This window comes from Sciurus carolinensis, chromosome 8, assembly GCF_902686445.1.
Source record: "Sciurus carolinensis chromosome 8, mSciCar1.2, whole genome shotgun sequence".
NCBI classification, from domain to species: domain Eukaryota; kingdom Metazoa; phylum Chordata; class Mammalia; order Rodentia; family Sciuridae; genus Sciurus; species Sciurus carolinensis.
In genome coordinates this window covers 128374627-128397277 of record NC_062220.1, presented here as the reverse complement: position 1 = coordinate 128397277, position 22651 = coordinate 128374627, and the positions used below count along the sequence as shown (strand labels likewise).

Genomic DNA, 22651 nt, shown 5'->3' with positions numbered 1-22651 from the left:
GAGGTACAGCACTTGCCCAGCATGTGTGAGGCACTGGGTTCAATTCTGAGTGCCACATATAAATAAGTAAATAAAATAATGGTCCTTCAACAACTAATAAAAATATTTAAAATAAATTAATTAATTAAAAATAAAATAAGGGTATTGTATAACACATATATGTATATATATATATATATATATATATATATGTGTGTGTGTGTGTGTGTGTGTGTGATATATATATCACAAACTCACCAAGGTCTACCCTATTTAAAACCGCTATGTGTTTTACACATACACCATGCAATGTGTTTTACATAAACACCATGAACGTACCCAGCCTCCTATGCCTATGGACCAAAAGTCCTATTTGTATGAGGTCCAGGCATTTCAAATTCATAAATATAAACTTTAGTACCTAAATAGAGTATATTTGTGCTCAATAAAAACAAGACATGGATATTTACTGCAGGACAGTTTGTTTGTTTGTTTGTTTTTGCAGTGCTGGGGATTGAACCCAGGGCCCTGTGCTTGTAAGGCAAACACTTTACCAACTGAGCTATCTCCCCAGCCCCTGCAGGACTGTTTTTAATAATAAAAGTCAAAAACAATCTAATTGCCCATCAAAAGGGGATTAGTTAAGTTATGGTGCATCCATTTAATATTATATATTTTTTTATTTTTTTAGTTGTAAATAGACACAATACCTTTATCTTATGTTATTTATTTATTTATTTTTAAATTGAAAACTCTATGAACTTGTATGGAATGATCTCCAATATGTACCACTAAGTGAAAAAGATGTGCATATGGTAGGTTATAACGGAAAGGCGGGTGTGGGCAGGGAGAAAATAGACACACAAAGGTTTGCGAACATTTCATATGGAAGGAGACATAAGAAATAAATAAATGACTGTCTCTCAACAGCTATCTGGGTGACTGGAAGGCAAGAAAGAGAGAAAGTGATATCTACTTTTCCCTGAATATTCTTTGTACTTACAGAATTTGGCTCCATTTATATACATTACCTACTCAAAATAATAAAATAAAGAAACTAATATACTAAATCAATAGATAACACTTATTTTCTATATGCAAACACATTCATTCAATAAACTTTATCAAATACCAATAAAGTTGTGCCACAGGAAGACGTGCCATCGGAAGATGAAAAGGAGTTGGTCTCTAGTTATGGAAGATGTCACTGTTGGGGGAAGCCAGGTAATGGGCACACGGATCCTCCTGGACAATTTTTGTAACTTCTAAATATTTAAAGATAGAAATTAAGCCAGGCATGGTAGCAAATGCCTGTGATCCCAGAGAGTTGGAGGCTGAGGCAGGAGGATCACAAGTTAAAGGTCAGCCTCCACAACTTAGTGAGATCCTGTCTCAAAATAAAAATTTAAAAAGGACTAGGAATGTAGCTCAGTGGTAAAGTATCCTCAGGCTCAATCCCCTGTTACCAAAAAATTATAAAGTAAGAAGTAAATCTAAAAATGGATCAGCCAGTGCCTGTATTCAAGTAATTTCCTTCCTTTTGCAAACATTTATTACTGTATGAGACAGACAAAGAAGTCAATAAAAGATTTCAGTGAAATATAAGTATACATTAACTGCTTTACAAAATAATTTAAGACTTCGAATCTCATCTTGCTTCTTTAAGGTGATTCAAATTTAAGACATGCTAGAATCCTTCCACAGTGTTTAAATCTATTTCTGGAAACTTTCATTTATTGTATTTAAACATCATATAATTCTCTTGAAAGGTACAATAGTTGTTATACTGACAAGTAGCAGCAGTTCTTTCAAAACCCTTAGAAGTCTCTGTTTCGCCTTTGAAGTACACCATCAATCCACGTCTACTTTGAGCCTTAAGGCAGAAGGCCAATCTAGGCCCCAACCCATCAGTGGTTTAAACCTTGCTTCAACCTGTCCCTGATTTGCAATGGCCACCCAACCAGGAGTCACAAACTCCTCAAACAATGCTCCAGGGTCCAGGCAGGGAATGTGACTGAGTGAGGTGGGCCAGGTGTAAGCAAAAATAACTTTCAAATGAGGAGGTACATGGCACTGGACTGGGGCTTCGAATGGGAACAACTTTGGGAGTGTGGCCTGGGGAACACTTGACTGGTCCAGAGGGCTATTTTAGCACATGGTTGCTCTGGGCAACGTGGGCCCCAGATTCGCAGATATTCTGATTTGTTCCAAAGAAGCACAAAATCCAGATTTATTTGCAGCATCTACTCGTTCTTCAATGTTTGCAATAGTTTTTAGAGATTTGTGTTACTACGGGGGGCTAAATAAACATATCTATAGGCCAATTTTGGCTCCAGAGACAGAAGAGAAATCTGACAGAGTAAATATGGATTTTAACAAGTAGTTACAATATCTGTCTCTGCTAGGCTATCGAGGTAGAGGAAGAAAAAGCTACAAGATCTGAGAAATATAAATATTGCACTATACATAGGAGATAATTGTATTTGTGGGCAGCACCTTTCACCAGAGGCACACGTATCTAGATGCAATATTTAATTGAAGTAGATATGTAATCACATACCCATTTGGCCAAGAAAGACCAATGATGGATGAGGGGTCATTAAACCTTTGAAAAAGAGATAAGTCAGGCTGCTTTTACACTGATTATACCTCTATTTGAAGATAAAGAAAAAAGGATTGGGAGAAAACATTAGAAAGAAATAAAGGACAAGTACTTGTTTTGTGCAACTGTATTGGACATGATGGCTCAGCTCAGAAGTGAGTTAATAGGACAGAAAAGAGCTCAGGTGACAATGTAGAAATGTACACTCCATTCACAATGCCTAGAATACATCGGTTTGAAGGCAGGTGGTAATGAACAGGAATTATTGACTCAGCATCTGTTCCCATGGGTAACCAACCCTTCCTGCCCATGCCCACGGGGCCGTCAATCACAGAACTCAGCATTCTAACCTAGTTGAGCATGTAACCCAGAATGGCCAATCTCAGTGTTCCACTCCCCTAGCTATAATGATTGGTTCAGAGGTGAGCATGTGACCAAAGCAGGGCCAATCAAAGCCTTCCTTGAAATTTTATCTACTGCAACCTAGTAGGAAGATCTATCTTCTGCTTTGGGCTTTCCAACTGTAAGAATTATGTAAATATTAAACTGTTTGTGGCTATTTTCCTCAACCACATAGAAAATGCTACTGTGAGTGAAAAGAAGAGCAAAGACAAGCTAAGCTAAGAAAAACAAGAAGAGAAAGAGCACTGGCTGCAATCCAGCACCTGAATCCATCCCTGTAACAAAAGATTCCTCATAAACACAGCATTAAATCTGCCTAGTTGTTTTTTGTTTTGAGTTTTTTTTTTTTTTATTAGTTGTAGGAGGACACAATACCTTTATTTTATTTTTATGTGGTGCTGAGGATTGAACCCAGGGTCTCATGCATGCCAGGTGAGCATTCTGCCACTGAGCCACAACCCCGGCCCAAATCTGCCTAGTTTAGTGACAACTGCATCAGCAGTAGGAAACACACACACATACACACACACACACACACACACATACACACACACACACCATAAAACCAAAGAAACTCTGAGGTTGAGGTACATTAAGAAACATGAATTTTGCTAAAAATAATAGTCTTGAACAGTTTCATTTCAAGATCTCTAGTACTAAAATATCTTTTGTGAAACAAAAGAAAGAACAAAGAATTCCAAAGCAAACTACCTAAAATAAAGAAGTGCTAGATGTATTATTAAGTGAATGAATAAATGAATACTTAAAGTTTCTTATCATTTCAGTTTGAGGGCACTTAGAAGAAATAACTCACTAGGTAGAAGAGGACAAAACTGTAATTTCTAAATATAACATAGAATTTAGGTAGACCTCCCATTTTATTGCTGAAAGACACTTTAGACATTACATAATATTATTATTTTTTAAAATATTTTTAGTTGTAGATGCACATGATATCTTTATTTATTCTTTTATGTGGTGCTGAGAATCGAACCCAGTGCTTCACACGTGCTAGGCAAGCACTCTACCACTGAGCCACAACCCCAATCCCACATAATATTATTTTTGTTGCTGTCATTTGTTTGACAGATGAGAAAACCAAGACCTAGAACCTGCAATGACCTAATAGATCAATGAGATTATATACAATGGAGGTACCCAGCCTCCTGTGCATTCTCTTTTAGACTCAGATGGTTCCTAGCAACAGGTAAACACTGAGTCCAGCCATGACTTGGAAAACAAATACCCCACAAGTAAGCTTAATTTGTTTGTGTTTGGAGTACTGACTGACAACAGCCCCACTTTCTCTGGCACTGGTCTGCTGGAGCCTTGAGACTCTTGTAAGCCCCAGCCACCAGGTTCTCAGGAGTTGAGGACAGTCCCTCTCCAGGAATGGCCATGAGTAGCCTTACTTCCGTTGCTCTTACTTTTCCTCTTCCTCCAGACATCTTTTTTCTTTCCATCTAAGATAGAAGGAAAAAAAAAAAATCAAGAAACAGCAACCTGAACTGAAGCAGTAATAAGAAAGAAGTTTGAAAGAAGCCAAAGAAGCCGGGTGAGCGCAGTGGCGCATGCCTGTAATCCTAGAAGCTCAGGGGTGCTGAGGCAGGAGGATCTTGAGTTCAAAGCCAGCCTCAGCAATTTGGTGAGACCCTATCTCAAAAATAAAATACGAAAAGGACTGGAGATGTGGCTCCATGGTATAAGAGCTCTGGGGGTTCAATCTCCTGTTTAAAAAAAAAAAAAAAAAGGTCAAAGAATTGATGATGCAGAACAGAAAGTGGGGCATCCCCTTTGAAGGACTATCTGACAAAACTTATCAGATCTTAGAATTCATAATTCAAGCAAGCCCACTCAAACTTATTTTACAACTATCTCTCACATCTGTCTGCAAAGATTTATTTACAAGAACATTCATGGTAGCAATGTTCGTAGAAACCAGAGAATACACACAGTCTGCATCCAGCAACAGAGAGCAAATTATGGATGAATGAGGTAAAAGCCTAAAATTGCTTCAAAATAATACAATGGGGGAAGGGAGAACAGATGAAAGAAAGATGAAACAAGATCGGGCAGATGTTGCTAATATTAAAACTGAGTGTTAGGTTCATGAAAGTACATTATACCATTCACTCCTTTGTATATGTGTGAAATTTTCCAAGAAAACATTTTTTAAACTTTAAATTATGATACATCCATTAATGAAACACTCTGTAGCGGTTAAAAATAGAGTAGACCTATATGTGCAAGAATGTATAAATCTGCTTTAGAGACGGATACAGCGACAGTTCTAGCACGTCGCTTTACGCATCACAACATGTGTAGTGTTTTTCTCTTTGAACCTCTAGTGTATAAAATTAGATTAGTCATGGTACACTCACATTATTAGTCCGTGTATGATCTGCTTTTATTTAGTTACTTCATTAGTTTTAACAACATAATAAACATCCATGATCCCACCATCCAAAATAAAAACTAGAACTGCAATATGTCATGTTCCATATGTTAAAAGAATTCCTCGCAAGAGCAAAAACTTGGAGATAGCCTAAATGGCCACAAACAAAAGAATGAAATGGATGAACTCTGAGTTATCTGTTCAAGAAAATACTATACAAGAATTAAAAGATATGAACTTCAATGAATCATAATGATACAAATATTAGCAATAAACTACTAAGCAGAAAAAATTAAGATTCTAAAATATTTTATTCATTATGATACTCTTATAAAACCAAAAGCAAGCCGGGCAGTGGTGGTGCACGCCTATCATCCCTGTGGCTCGGGAGGCTGAGGCAGGAGGATCGCGAGTTCAAAACCAGTCTCAGCAATCGAGAGGCCCTAAGCAACTCAGTGAGACCCTGTCTCTAAATAAAATACAAAATAGGGCTGGGGATGTGGCTCAGTGGTTGAGTACCCCTAGAGTTCAATCCCCAGTACCCTCCCACCCCTCAAATCTAAAAGCAACCAAAGTTAAAAATAAAACTTTTAGTATTAGAAAAGGAAATCTTATGGATATTCCCTTTTTTTTTTTTTTTTTTTTTTTTTTTGTAAAACAAAAATATTTGTGTGTGTGTGCATATGTGTGTGTGTTTTAGAAGAAATTTATTCGAATTGTTTAAAAAAATTGGAAGTTTGGGATGGGAAAGAGATGGAACATACTGAAACCCTTTCACTTATGGTGACAGAAACCCAAGTTAGAACGCTTTTAGCAAAAAAAGGAGATTTAATGGTTCTATAAAAGTGTAAATGTGTGTGGTTCCAGACACAACTAAGCCCAGGGGCTGAAAGGATGGTATCAGAAGCCACGTCTCTCGGGTTTGAGGTTCTCCTTTTTTCTGGGATGTCATTTCCCCCCCCCCAAGTTCTACACTGGTCCGCTCTCTTTGAGGCTCCGTATCACCCAAGCCTGCCAACGCACTGGGAAAAGACACCTTCTTTCCTCTCACCAGGCCAAGTCATGGCTTGACTCTCATTGGCCACACCTGGTTGATATACACCTCACTGAGCCAATCACCACGGCCAGAAGGATGGAATATGCTGATTACCTAGACCAGTTTCATCCGCCTTTCTTGGGAGCTGGGAACTGATACTGGGATCCTGGGTCAGTCTCTTCCACCATATGGACCTGCACTGGCTGTTTCCCCTTTGGAAAGGGGGAATGGATGCTAGGCAGGCAAAACCCACAAAAGCAAAAATAGATTCGGTAGTCGCCTCTTCTAACATATTCCCTGGACCCCCATCATGGGCGGACTGGGGCCTCCCCTCCTGTTCTGTCTCATCACGTTGTGTGCCCGTTCTGTCCTATGAGACCATTTCACTCCTTGAGGACGAGGTCTTTTGCTTAGGTAGGTAATCCCTGGCAACATGCCTTAGATACAGTTGACATACAATAAATATTTGCTAAATGAATGATTGACTCTTGAGTCCATGCCAAAACAAAATCTTGACATGCAAAGCTTTTCCTTGATTGGCCCCCAAACCACCTATTCTGCCTCTTCTGCACCTTCCACAACCTATACTAAGCCAGCATCTGCCTCAAACTCACCAGCCCCTTTCCCACCTCTTCATCTTGCTATCCCTAGGCTGACTGTTGGCCCTGCCCCATCTCCTAAGGGTTCATGATGGAGGGATCTAGAAAGGTTGGCAAACCAGTTTTCTGATCACGAGACCCTGCAGTTGAAGTTTCTATAAAAGAAACCTTTTAACTAGTTTGCTCAACTTCTCGTTTCCGGTTTTCCTTCAGCTAATCCACACACATCCGAGACAGTGTTTGAATGAAAGGGCCCACCTCTTTCCCAGGCTACAGTTGGAGTCACTGGTTGGAGAAATCAGAGTTGTGGTCCTAATAAGTTGATGGGTAGTGCTGGAGCTGGGGACAGCTGGGGAGGTTGTTGCCCAACCTGTGGAATGATAAGGACAACTCATGTTTATTGAGCATTTATTATGTGCCAGGCACTGTGCCAACGGCTTTGCACATGCTTTCTTCTTTGATTTCTATATGGGGACTGTAGTATCCTCAATTTACAGGTGGGGAAGTGGAGGGAAAGTGGGCTTGCCTGAGGTCACAGAGGTAATAAATGGTGAAGCCAGGACTGGCACTAGACTTGATGCCAGAGCCCTTATTCTTACCCACCTCCCTGTCCCTAAGTAGAAGGGAGAATAAAAATAAATGTAGTGTTGGGAGGCTATGTGGTCCCAGAAAGAGACATTGGCTGCCTTGCCTCCTGATTGCTTTGCTGTTCCTGTCATTTAGAAGGCCCATACATTTGCTGCCCATATATTCCTGAACACACCCTCTAACCTACCAGTCTCTTCCTCTTTTTGCTAAAGCCACCTCCTGCTTATTGTCTTCCACCACTGACAAGCTGTGTGACCAGGACAAATTGCTCTCTTTCTCTGAGCGAGGAGCCTAAGAAGTACAGGTTCCTGAGAGGGTCAGCATGAGGATTACACGAGATGATGGACAGGTCATGGTGGGCAAGGTGATTGACACATGGGTGCTTACAGTGCCTGTGAGCTCTGTTTTCCCCACCTCTGAGCTGAGGATAGATTCTGATTGTCTTTATACACCTGTTCCTTCAGAACCCGGCACTGAGCCTTGCTTATAGAAGGTGCAGATGCTTGCAAACTAGCTCAGGGGAATCTTGAGTGGCAGGCATGACTGACGAGCAACAGTTCCTAACATCCCTGTGGAGTCCTAGTGCTGGAAATATGCCTTATACTCCTGTTTGTTTCTTCCACGAGTTAATGATTTACCTCCAGTGTTTAATTTTGTTTAAACAGACATGACCCTGTTGGTGCCCAAGGCTCTGTCCCTGCCAAAGTGGCTCAGAGATCAAAGAAACCAAAAGACACCAGAGCCCTCCCACTGCCCTGTCCCGGAATTGTCCTTTAGCCTGCTGGCAGCGACACTGCACCACTGCACCATTGCCCCTTGACCTTGCCTGTAGCCGTGCTTTAGTTAGCCCTTCTCTTTAAGATTAGCCTGCAACCCTTGGGGGAAAGCCATGTGCCTCCCACCGGCTTGTGCTCCTGGGCCGCCTTCGACTCCCTTCTCTCTCTTTCCACCACGGGTGAGGTGTCTAGAGGTGTCTTAATCAGATTCATTCATTCCGTGGAGGACTTTGGGAGCCAGAGTCCTTCTAGTTTGGCACCTTCATGACCACTGTCTACCTTCCCAGACCTGGAAGAGTGACATGCCAAGCTGGACGCAGTGGTGCACGCCTGTCGTCCCAGTGGCTCAGGAGGCTGAGGCAGGAGGATCACAAGTTCAAAGCCAGCCTCAGCAAAAGTGAGGCCCTAAGCAACTCAGTGAGACCCTGTCTCTAAATAAAATACAAAATAGGGCTGGGGATGTGGCTCAATGGTCGAGAGCCCCTTTCAATCCCTGGTACCCCCCACCAAAAAAAAAAGAGTGACGTGCCTCTCAGTAAGAGGACTGCTGCCGCAGGCTGAGGGTTTGAACACACTTCATCCCACGACCCATCTGGTCTTCTCTAGTCTTCTAGTCTGGGCTCCTTACTCCCGTTTCCTGCCTATAGTATTTTCTCAGGGTTGTAGTGACACATTATTACAAACACCATGGTTAAAACAGCTGGGTGTGGTGGCACATGCCTATAATCCCAGCGACCCAGGAGGCTGAGGCAGGAGGATCGCGAGTTCAAAACCAGCCTCAGCAACTTAGTGAGGTCCCAAGTAACTCAACAAGACCCTGTTTCTAAATAAAACGTTAAAAAGGACTGGGGATGTGGCTCAGTAGTTAAGCACCCCTGGGTTCAATCCTGAGGACCAAAATAAACAAATAATAAATAAATAAAACAGTAGAATTTTATTTTCTTACAGCCTGAAAGGCTGGAGGATCTAAATGCAAGTGTTACCAGGACCCTATTCTCCCCAAAGACTCTAGACAGGATCAGTCCTTGACTCTCCCAATCTCTGGTGACTCTCCTGCTGGTGGTTGCTGGGGTCCCTTAGCTTTTCATTCCATCACTAACCTCTGCTCCCGTCTTCTCATAGCTGTCTCCTTCTCTGTGTCTTTTCCTCTTCCATCTCTTATGAGGATACTTGACATTGGATTCAGGGTTCATCCAGGCAATAATCCAGGATGCATTCATTTTAAGATCCTTAACCAAATTACATATGCAAAGGCGCTTTTGCAAAACTGAGATCACTACAGATTCTATCTTGTAGAGTTCCACTGTTCAACCTGTTACTAGTGCTCACTGAAACCAGGAGAACTGTGGATTGCCAGGGTTGAAAATAAAACCAGCAAAGGCTAGAGGCAAGAGAGAGCCCAGCCCCTGAGAGCTGAAGCTTCGTGTGGCTGAAGAAGACAGGTGAGAGGTGAGGTGGGGGTTGAGCAGGTTCCTGCAATATTGAACAGACCAAAGCAAAGAGATGGGGGCTCTACCTCGTGGACTGGAGCACCCCGGGAGGGTTTTAAGTAGGGGAATGGCATTAACTAATTATCATCGATTATTGAACATTTAAGAAAGTGACAACTTTTTATCCAAATAGAAAAAAGAAGGACCAGGGGGAGGGGGAGGGCCTCACAACACAGACAAAAAAATCAATTCCAAGAAGATTGAAGTCCTCAATGTAAAAGGCAAAACCTCAAACCTCAAAGTTAGGAAGGAAATAGGAGCAAACACTGTTTTGACTTTAGTGTTAAGGTTTTTTTTTTTTTTTTTTTTTTTTTTTTTTTTAGGGTTGTGTGCATGTGTGTGTGTGTGTGTGTGTGTCTGGGAATCAGATCCAAGGGCCTCTAACATGTGAAGGACACACACTACCACTAAGCTACACCTCTAGCCCTGATAGATATTTTATCTTCCTCTTTTTAAAAATTTTTAGTTGTAGATGGACACAGTACCATTTTGGGAGGGAGGTGGGGGGATTAAACTCAGAGGTACCTGGCCACTGAGCCACATCCCCAACCTATTTTGTATTTTATTTAGAGACAGGGTCTTGCTGAGTTGTTTGAGGCCTCGCTAAATTGTTCGAGGTCTAAGTTGTTGAGGCTGGCTTTAAACTCTCAATCCTCCTGCCTCAGCCTCCCCAGCTGCTGGGATTACAGACGAATACCACCTCAGAAGCACAATACCATTATTTTGTTTATTTATTTTTATACATGGTGCTAAGGATTGAACCCAGGGCCTCACATGTGCTAAGCAAACACTCTACCACTGAGCTAAACCCCAGCCCATCTTCCTCTGTTTTGTGTGTGCGTACCACGGAGGTATATTTCCCCAGCCCTTTTTGTTTTTTATTTTGAGACAGCCTTGCTAAGTTTCCCAGGCTGGTCTCAAAATTGCAATCCTCCTGCCTCAGTTTCCCCAGGGATTACAGGTGTGAGCCACAATGCCTGACCTTTTAATTTCTATTTTGAGACAAGGTCTCACTAATTTTCCCAGGCTGTCATTGAACTTGTAATCCTCCCACATCAGCCTCCCGAATACCTGGGATTATGTGTAGGTCACCACACTAGGCTCCCTAAAGATTTCTTAATGAAGTCATATCATGAAGGAAAAGAGAGAAATCAAATTTAAAATCTTCAGTTAAACAAAAGACATCATTAAAAAGGAGAACATAAGCCACAGATGGGAAGATTTTTGCAACATGTATTGGGAATACATGAAGAGCATGTATCAATACATAGGATAAAGCAACCCAATAGAAAAGTAGGCAGAACATAACTGGGCAAAACCGCAGAAGGGCAAACCCAAATGGGCAATAAATGCACAAAGAACCTCACTCAGAAACAAGGAAGAAGCCCAGCAGAGTTGCACACACCAGAAATTCCAGCGATTCAAAAAACTGAGGCAGGAGAATTACAAGTTCAAGACCAGTTTGAGCAAACTTAGACCCTCAGTGACTTAGCGAGATCTTGTCTCAAAAGAAAAAGAACTGGGGATAGAACTCAGTGACAACATAAAATTCCCTTACCAGTACCAAAAAACATGAAAGAGCACATTAAAATCACAGTAAGATCCAGTTCACAACCATCAAAGTTGCAAAAATCACTCTAGAGCAAGTGTTGATGTGACGTGGGTCTTGGGAATTCTCACATCCCTGGGAGTGTGTAAGTTGGCACACTGGGGGCTGAGGGTGGAACCCACATGTGGGGCACTGGGTTGACCCTCAGCACCGCATATAAATAAATAAATAAAATAAAGGCATTGTGTCCATCTACAACTAAAAATATAATATTATAATATAATGTAATAATTTTAATTGGCGTGATGGGTTTGGAGAGCAATTTCACAGTACAAGTTGAGCATCTCAATCTGAAAATCCAAAATCCAAAACGCTGCGGAATCATAACTTTTTAAGTGTGGAGATGATGCCACAAGAGGAAAATTCCATATCTGACCTCATTTGACAGGTTACAGTAAAACACAACTCTGGGTCTGGGGTTGTGGCTCAGTGGTAGAGCACTCACCTGGCACATGTGAGGCAATGGCTTCGACCCTCAGCACCATGTAAAAATGAATAAATAAAATAAAGTCATTGTGTCCATCTACAACTAAAAAAAAAATACAACTGCACTAAATATATTGTCTAAAATTACCTTCATGTTGTATATAAGGTATTTCTATGTAAGATATAAATGAACTTTGTGTTTAAACTCAGATCTAATCCCCAAGACGTCTCATTATGTATATGCAGTTGTTCCAAAAAAACAAAAACAAAAACAAAAACAAAAATCCAAAATGCTTCTGGTCCCAAGCATTTTTTTTTTTTTTTTTTTTTTTAGCATTTTGGATAACAAATATTCAACCTGTATCTGCTAAAGCTGATGATACATACACCAACAACTTCTCAATCCTGCTCTTACGTTTGTATAGCTGCAAAAAGTTCTTGCTCATGCCAATAAAGAGGCAGGTACAAAAATGTTCAGAGGAGTATTGTTTGCAATGGCTAAAAATTGGGGAATAAATGATCATGAACAGGAGAGTGGACAGATGTGGCACATTCACCGTGAAGTAGCATAGAGTCAGGAAAGGGGATGAACTATAGCTGTATGCAGTAACGGTTGATTCATAATTGCTGAATAAAAAGGTAAAGAATACACAATGCAGGATTTCATTTAAACGAGTTGTCAGGGCTGGGGTTTTGGCTCAGTGGTAGAGCACTTGCCTAGCATGTGTGAGGCCCTGAGTTCGATTCTCAACACCACACACAAATAAATGAATAAAATAACGGTCTGTCAACATCTAAAAAGTATTTAAAAAATAAACAAGCTGTATAAACGTGCAAAACAATACCACTTCTTGTTAGGACATACATGTAGATGTAATAAAAGTATAAAGGTTTTATTATGGGAATAAAATCAAACTGGGGATAGTATTTACTTTGGGGAGGAGGAGGTAGGATTGAAAAGACCCACAGGAATTCTTTAGTCTGGAAGATGTTCATTTATTTATTTACTTTTTTAAAATATTTTTTTTTAGTTGTCAATGGATCTTTTATTTTATTTATTTATATGTGGTGCTGAGTATGAAACCCAGGCCTCACACGTGCCAGGCAAACACTGTACCACTGAACCACAACTCTAAGACAAGTCCCACGACTTTACTTAGGGACTGGAGATTGAACCCACTGGAGATTTACCCCTTAGCCAACAATTTTTAGTTTTTAATTTTGAGACAGTCTTACTAATTTACTTAGGGCCTCACTAAATCGCTGAGGATGGCCTTGAACTTGCAATCCTCCTGCCTCAGCCTCCCAAGTTGCTGGGATTACAGGCCTGCACTGCCATGCCTAGCTGTTTATCTTATTTTCTTTTGTTTTTTGAGTCAGAATCTTGCCATATTGCCCAGGGTGGTCTTAAACTCCTGGCCTCAATTTATCCTCCTGCCTCAGCTTCCAAGTAGCTTGGACTTCATGCCACTATCCCACCCAAGCTTCATGAATTGTTTTTGTTTTTTTTCCTGTGCTAGGAATCAAATCCAGGGCCTCATGCATGCTAGGCAAGCACTCTACCACTGAGCCACATCTCCAATCCCAGCTCCATTTTTTTTTTTTTTGGGGGGGTGCTGGGGATTGAACCCAAGGCCTTGTGCTTACAAGGCAAGCACTCTACCGACCGAGCTATCTCCCCACCATTTTTTTAAATTTTTTTTTTTGCTAGTGCTGGGGAACCAAACCAGGGTCTCACACATGTTAGAGCACTCTTCCATTGAGCTACATATAACTCCAGTTTCTTGATGTTTTAGTTTTTAACCTGTGTGGTAGGAATACACATATTTATTATATTATCTTTTTTTTGGTGGGGGTGGTACTGGGGATTGAGCTCAGGGGCACTCAGCCACTGAGCCACATCCCCAGCCCTATTTTGTATTTTATTTAGAGAAGGGTCTTGCTGGGTTGCTGAGGCTGGCTTTGAACTCACGATCCTCCTGCCTCAGCCTCCTAAGCCACTGGGATTACAGGCGTGCGCCACCAAGCCTAGCCTATATTATCTTTTATATCTTTTGGTATGTGAAATATTTTATAGAAAGAGGTGATAACAAAGCTCAAGTGAGTGAAACAATTCCCTAAGTCACTAGCCATCAGGAAATTGCAAATCAAAATCACAATGAGACATTACTTCACACCCACTAGAAGGGCCATGATCAAAGAAACAAAATAACAAGTGTTGGCAAGGATGCAGAGAAATTGAATCTTGTGCCTTACTGGTATGAATGTAAAATGGTGCAGCTGCTATGGAAATCAGTTTGGCGGTTTCTCAAAAAGTTAAACATAGCCAGGCGCGATGGCCCACGCTTGTAATCCCAGTTACTTGGGAGTTTGAAGCAAAAGGATCACAAGTTGGAGATGAACCTGGACAACTTAAGGAGACCCTGTCTCAAAAACCACAGAAGGGGGCTGGGGATGTAGCTCAGTTGGTAGAGGACTTGCCTTGCATGCACAAGACCCTGGGTTCGATCCCCAGCACCAAAAAACAAAACAAAAACAAAAAAAAATAAAAAAACCAGAAGGCTGGAGATGTAAAAGTTCAGTAGTAGACCACTTGCCTAAGATGCATGAGTCCCTGGGTTCAATTCCTAGTACCGCCAAAAAAAAAAAAAAAAAAAAAAGTTAAATGTGAAATTACAGTATGATCCATGCATTTCACTTCTAGATCTATTTCAAAAGAAGCAAAAACAGGGACTTATATAGCAACGTTCATAGCAGCATTATTCAAAATAGCCAAAAGGTGTAAATAACCCAATTATCCATCAACAATGAATGTGTAAGCAACAAGAGAATCTAATTCAGTTTTGGAAAGGTACAAATTCTCATCCTGGAGCAGTAGTGCATGCCTGTAATCCCAGAGATTTGGGAGACTGAAGCAGAAGGATCACAAGTTCAAGACCAGCGTCAGCAACTTAGCAAGGTCCTAAGCAACTTAGTGAGACCCTGCCACAAAATAAAAAATAAAAGGGGCTGTGGGTGTGGTTCAGTGGTAAAGTCTCCCTGGGTTATATTCCCAGTACCAACGGGGGGAAAAAAAAGGTACAAATTCTCAGACACACTACAAACTAAATAAGCCTTGAAAATATGTTAAATGAAATAAGCCAGCCACAAAAGAACAAATATTATGTGATTCTACTTTTTTGTAGTTCCTAAAATAGGCAAATTCACAAAGAGACAAGGTCATCTGTGATTCTGAGGGATTGGTGGAAGAAGAAATCAAGGGTTACTGTTTATTGGGTATAGAGTTCCTGTTTGGGAATCACACACACACACAAACATTCTGAAAATGGATAGAGATGATGGTTACCCAACACTGTGAATGAACTTAATGTCACTGAATTGCACCCTTAAAAATGGTGAAAGTAGTAAATTTTATGTTGTATATATTTTATCTCAATAAAATAAAATTACCAAAGAAGTAAAAGGATTAGAAAAAGATAAGCCATGTAAATTCTAATTAAAAGCAAATCAAAGCTGGAAGTGGTGTTACACACTTGTGATTCCAGCAACTCAGGAGGCTGAGGCAGGAGGATCCCAAGTTTGAGGCCACCCTGTCTCATAATAAAAAATATGAGGCAAGGCCCTGTCGAATAATAAAAAATAAAAAGGGCTTGGAGAGAGCTCAGCAGTAGAGCATTTGCCACACGTGTTTGAGGCCCTGGATTTAATTCCAAATACCATAACAACAACAAAGAGAAAATTAAAAACAAAGAAAGTCAAGTAATTGTATTAAAAAACAACAGCAATACTATTGCCAAGTGGCACATTGTTGAGTCTAAACTATTTGCCCTCCACAATTGCTTCATAGATCTTTTATTACATAAAAAATAACTTTTTTTTTTTCTTTTTGATGCAGGGGACTGAACATAGGGGCACTTTACCACTTAACTTAGGGTCTCACCAAGTTACTTACTCACTAAACTGAGGCTGGCCTCAAATTTGTGATTCTCTTGCCTCAGCCTCCCACGTAGCTGGGATTACATATATGCACCTTACCCAGCTGCAGCAAGTAATTTGATTTCCTTCATTCCCGTTGCAAGATAGAATCGCATGGTGAGAACATTACCCAATTTATCTATTTTACTGCTGATGAGTTGTGCAGCAATTTTCAGGTTTTTTGTTTTGTTTTGGTACTAGGAAGTGAACCTAAAGGTGCTATACTACTGAGCTACATTCCGAACGCTTTCGACTTTTTATTTTGAGACAGGATCTTGCTAAATCACTGAGGCTGGCCTTGAATATATGATCTTCCTGCCTCAGTAGCTGGGATGACAGGCATGTCCACTGTATCCGGCTCTCAACTTCCAGTTTGGGGAATTACAAAGCATGCTGCAGTGAACCCTCTAGGACATGTCTTTTGGTGAACATATGTAAACACTTCTGTTGAGGCCATGCCTAGGAGTGGAATCTCGGGGACATAGGGTGCATATATATTATCAGCTTTGGTGACTACTGTCAGTTTTCCAGAGTGGTTGTACAAATCATTGCTCCTACCAACAGAACATGAAAGTTTGTTTCAAATTCTCCACAACATTTGGCATCATCTGCCTTTTACCTCTTAACTGCTCTAGTGGGTATATGACATGCACATTTCAATTCATATCACCTAAATAGACTTCCAGAAATTTGCAATAATTTACAATTGTACCAGTGATGCATCAGAGCTCAAAAATCTCAAGTTCCTTGACTGAGTTTAAGATGCAAATATCCCTAAAGGCCCCTACAAAAATCTGTATCAACTGGGTGCGGGGGTGCTCACCTGTCATCCCAGCAGTTGGGGAGGCTGAGGCAAGAGGATCTCCAGTTCAAAGCCAGTCTCAGCAACTTAATGAGGCCCTAAGCAACCTAGCAAGCCCCTGTCTCTAAATAAAATATAAAAATGTTTGGGGATGTGGCTCAGTGGTTAAGTGCCCCTGGGTTCAATCCCCAGTACAAAAAAAAAAAAAAAAAAAAAAAATCTGTATCACATTTCCTTGGAGTTGTATGATGTATTTCGCCCCATGCAATGTACTTTCAGAGGCATGATCTCATTTGACCCTCATGACCTGAGCTAGAAGGGTTGGTATAATTACCCCTATTTTACAGATGGTGGGGTGAAGCTGAGGCTCTGAGAGGTTTAATCTCTTGGCTTGTAAAAGGTGAAACCAGGACTAAAACCCAGGTCTTCTGATTACTAGGTCAATGATACTATTAATCAGGCCATGTTCACCTACACTTAACTTAAAATGGATGATGACTATGTCTTATGATGGAGATATCACCTCATAACAAAGTCTGAGTTAATCCACATTTACTTTAAAAAAATCTAATCTATGTGCCTAAATGTAATCATGTTCTGTACTCATATCTGAAAACTCCAAAAGGAGTTTTAAAGGTCAAGGACAAAGTTAAGTATCTCTTAATTACTTTGGAATTTCACTTCTAACCTTTCCATGAAAACAGTCTTTTTGCTAAACCATTGGGCTAGAGCATCATGTCCATCAACCCTTGACCACCACTATAATCGTGCAAAGCAGAGAACTTCTCCATCTCTACCCAAAGTACACATACATTGCAGAATGGATGCCAGCTGGATGTGGTGCAGCCAGGGTTCAGCCCCCGAAACTGCAAAAACAAGAAAGAGAAGAAAGATTGATGCCAAATCATCCAGGACCAGCTGAAGTTGGTCAACCTTAGAGGGGTCTTTGCTGTTATAACCTCATTAACATACTGGAAGCAACTTCAGAAATCATAGAAGGTCCACAGAGATAGCAAAAAGACTTCCCCTCATGGGCCAACTCTTACTGGTTTCTGTGTTGAAAAGAATTCGGAGGTAGTGTGTGTGGGGACTTGGTGGGAAAAGCTCCTGCAGCTGGTCAGAGCTGCCTGTCATGGTACTGGAGGTGGCTGGGTATAGGTCCCTCCTCATTTCATAGGAACAGAGCTGATACTCAGAAGGGAGTGACATGCTCAAGGTCACCCAACATTGGACGAGCTGGGACTTCAGTGTTAGTCTCCCAGCAGAGGGCATGGCTCTTCCTGCCTACACACAGCCTTCTTGGACCTTCCAACTCACACTGCTGTCAGTGAAACATTGTAGCAAGGTAGTACTAATAAATTGTTTCTTTCTTCTGAACAAAATCTCAGTCTTCACCTCAGTTTTCCCCAGTTCTGGGTCTTTTTGTCAATGACAATGTATTAGCTGTAAGCTGTCTCCTCAACCGTTGTATCCATTACCCACGACAGATACAGAAGTGATGGAGGCTAGGTCTCATGGCCAGTCCAGCCCTGTTTTCTTTGGTGGAAGTTCATGTTTCTAGATAGGTAGCAGGCTAGACTTTATGAGCTTAAGGTTGCGGGGAGCAGTTGGAATCAAAGCAGAGAGAGAGCAATAACCTTTCTGTATCAATCCCTTTATCTAATAGCACCAAGTGTCTCACGGAACGTGTTCCAATGTACTGGTTATATTGCCCCCTAGTGCTAGAGAGAAGAACAGCACATTAAGCAAGTTGCACCAGTTTCCAGTGACAAATGTTCAATTGCAGCCCTTTATTTTACAGTTGAGAAGGCAAAGTGCATAGGAGGAACGGAAATCACCAGGAGGTGAGCAAATTGCTGGTGAAGTCGAGACTGGAACCAAGTACTAAACTTTCACACTCCCATATTGAAGATGCTGACCACAGAGAGATAACTAAGTTAAGAATTGTCTTTTAAAATGCACATTAAAAATCTCTCCTCTTTCACAATGTAAGTTCCTTACAGCCATAACTTTGGCTGAGGTACCATGTATCCTAATGATTAAGAAGTGGTTAAAGGGGCTGGGGAGATAGCTCAGTTGGTAGAGTGCTCGCCTCACAAGCACTAAGGCCCTGAGTTCAATAAAAAAAGAAGTGGTTAAAGAAGCTAGAAGAAGGAATTTTGAATGCTTTGCCATAAAGAAAAGATAAGTGTTTCAGGATATAGATATGCTTAGCCTAATTTGACCACTACCCAAAGGGCTGGGGTTGTAGCTTGGTGGTAGAGGGTTGGCTTAGCATGTGCAAGGCCCTGGGTTCAATCCCCAGTACCACAAAACAAAAAACAGCAAACAAAACACTGCATAATATATGCATGTACCAGAACATCACATGTGACCCCATAAATATGTGCTCTTTTGCATTTTAAAATATCATTTAAAAATAAATTTAAGGGGTTGGAGTTGAAGCTCAGTGGTCGTACACTTACCTAGCACATGTGAGACAATGGTTTCAATCCTCAGTGCCACATAAAAATAAAGATATTGTGTCCATCTACAACTAAGAAAAAGAAATTTAAAAAATAAATAAATAAATAAATTTAAGGGGCTGGGTTGTGACTCAGTGGTAGAGCGCTCATCTAGCATGTATGAGGCACTGGGTTCCACCCTCAGCATCGTGTAAAAATAAATAAATAAAATAAAGGTATTGTGTCCATCTATAACTAAAACAATATTTAAAAACATAAATAGGGGGCTGGGGAGATAGCTCAGTTGGTAGAGTGCTTGCCTTGTAAGCACAAGGCCCTGGGTTCGATCCACAGCACCCCCCCCCAAAAAAAAATAAATAAATAATTTAAGTTTTAGCTGAGTGCGGTGGTGTATACCTGTAATCCCAGCAGCTTAGGCTGAGGCAGGAGGATTGTGAGTTCAAAGCCAGCCTCAGCAATGGTGAGGTGCTAACCAACTCAGTGAGACCCTGTCTCTAAATAAAATACAAAAAAGGACTCGGGGGGCTGGGGTTGTGGCTCAGCGGTAGAGCGCTTGCCTAGCATGTATGAGGCACTGGGTTCAATTCTCAGCACCACATATAAATAAATGAATTAATAAAAGGTCTATCAACATCTAAAACAAAATTAAACAAACAAACAAACAAAATAGGGCTGGGGATATGGTTCAGTGGGTTGAGTGCCCCTGAGTTCAATTCCCAGTACCCACCCCCCAAAATAAATAAATAAATTTAAGTTTTAAAGAATGACAGTGACTATCACCCCGGTTCCCATTTGTCAGATGCTGGGCTTAGTAACTCTCTCCTGCTCCAACTACCCCTCCCCGCTTATCATCCACCTCTCACTCATTCAAATATCAACGAGCTCTCCTCCACGCCAGGCTCCTGTGGTGCTGGAGATACCACAGTGGCCAAAATGGAGTTTCTGCACTCAGGGGGACTAGATGCTAACTGGGGAGAAGGGTGATAAATATATTAACAACTAAACACAGGCTGTGTTGGTGTTACGGAGTGAAAAAAAAAATTTTTTTTTTTTTGACCAGGGATTGAAGCCAGGGGTGCTCAACCACTAAGCCACATTCCAGCCCTTTTTTAACTTTATTTTTTATTTTGAGACAAGGTCTTGCTAAGTTGCTTAGGGCCTCACTAAGTTGCTGAGGCTGACTTTGAACTTGGGATCCTCCTGCCTCAGCCTCCAGAGCTGCTGGGAATATAGGCATGTGGAGTGAATGTTTGTGACCCCCCAAATTCACATAGTGAAGAAGCCCTAACTCCCACTGTGCCTACATTGGGATATAGGGCCTAAGAGGAAATCATTAAGGTAAAATGAGGTCCTGATCTGAGAGAACTAATCCCCTTATAAGAAGAAACACCGTGGAACTGGAGAAGTGACTCAGTGGTAGGGTGCACAGTATGCACAGGACCCTGGGCTGCTACCTCCAGCACTGACAAAATATACCGAAGAAACATCAGACAGTTCCATTCACCTCCAAGCACACAAAGGAAGAGGTCATGTGACCACATGGGGAAAAGGTGAGCTTCTGCAAACCAAGAAAATAGCCCTCACCAGACGCCAAATCAGCTGCAACCTTGATCTGGGACTTCCAGCCTCCAGAACTATAAGAAAATAAATATCTGTTGTTTAAGTCACCCAGCCTATAGTTTTGTGTTATGGCAGCCTGGGCTAGGTAACAGGTAGTCATGATTACCATGAAGAAAAAGAAGTCAGGGTCAGGCATGAGGAGAGTGGAAGGTGATATGCTACTTCCCCGAAAGGAAAGGACAGGCCTCTCTAAGAAGGTGATGGCTATGTAGCTCCAGAGAGTTTTTACGTTTTCCACTGTCTCCAAACAGCCACCAGATCGAGCTATGGAATATTTCCAGCCCCCTGCCAATCAGCACCCGCCTAATGGTAACCATTATTCGGACTTCCTTCAGCATGGATTCATTTTGGTTGTTTCCTAACTTCTTTGAATTCCATTCACTGCTGTAGGATGTTGATGGACATTTGGATTCTTTCCAGTTTGAGGTTATTACATATAAATCCTCAAAGATCTTTTTTTTTTTTTTTCTCCCTAGTACTAGGAATTGAACCCAGGGGCACTAAATTATACCCTATCTCTTTTCGTTTTTATTTTGAGACAGGTCTCACTTAAGCTTTCTAGGTTGGTCTTGAACTCCTGGTTTCAAGCGATGCTCCTGCCTCAGCCTCCTGAATAGCTGAGATTACAGGTATGAGTACCACATTTGGCAGTGAAGAAAATTCTTGATCATGTTCTTACATAATACTCACTTCTGTGAGTGGAATTGCAGAGTTATAGAGTATATTTACATTTAGGTTTGGCAACTACTGCTGTCTTAGTCCATTTTGTATTTCTCTAACAAAATACATGAGGATGGGCGCTTTGTAAAGAAAAGAAGTTATGAGAAAAAAAGCAACAGAAAGCAGGCTACTATGCTGAGCATGATCACTGAGTGCTTGAAATATGGTTAGTGTGATGGAGGCATTCAGTTTTTAATTAGGTTCTTCTTAAAATATTTATTTGTTTGTTTTTGGTACTGGGGATTAAACCCAGGAATGCTCTACCACTGAGCTACATCCCCAGTCCCTTTTATTTTTTATTTTGAGACAGGATCTTCCCAAGTTGCTGAGCCTGGCCTCAAACTTGCTATCCTCCCGCCTCAGCCTCCAGAGTTGCTGGGATTACAGGCATAAACCACCATACCTGGCTGAATTTTTAATTACTTTATTCATTTACCATTATTGTTTTTGCAATGCTTAGGGTTAAACCCAGGGCCTCATGCATGCTAGGCAAGCATTCTACCACGGAGCTATCCCTTCAGCCTTGAATTTTTAATCGTATGTAATCATTATTAATTAAATTTAAATATCCATATGAAACAAGGGATCACTATATTGGTCTGCACAGGGGTAGACTTTAGAGGAAAGCAACGGACCACCAACTCAAGCCCTGTCCACTCTTCTTCTCCAATACGTCCCACATCCAGTGTCCCCTCTGATCCCTAAGCCACTCGTGCCTAGATTACTGCCACAAACTGGTTCAGGTTGTTCTGCTTCCAGATTGATCCTGGGGTCAAAAACCTGATCCTGTGACTTCTCTACCAAATATACTTCTGCGCCCCGGCTAAGGGGTTTTAGTATGTTTGTTTTGTGGGGAGGGTTTGGAAGGTTGGTTGCCTCCAAAACCAATATCATAGTTTGATTCCTGCTGTGAGGTAGTTAAGAGGCTGGAACACTTGATCCAGCTATGGTCTCTCAAAGTGAGGCCTTCTGGGGACGTGATTAGGGAGAGATCAAGGCATCAGGGTCCAGTCCCCATGGTTGAATAGCGGTGGCTTCATGAGGAGAGACCAGAGGATGCGTACACACGTTCTCCTCATCTCTCACCATGCGATGTCCTGCACCACCCTGGGACTCTGCCCACAAGGAGCCATCGCCAGATACAGCCCCTTGACCTTGGACCAGAAC

General features: G+C 41.3%; 1 non-coding gene across 1 annotated transcript; it reads right to left on the bottom strand.

Moving 5' to 3' along the window:
- Positions 1-478: 478 nt before the first annotated feature.
- On the bottom strand, positions 479-561 carry Trnav-uac (transfer RNA valine (anticodon UAC)). Its single transcript has one exon. It is a non-coding gene; the product is annotated as a tRNA-Val (tRNA).
- Positions 562-22651: the final 22090 nt, after the last annotated feature.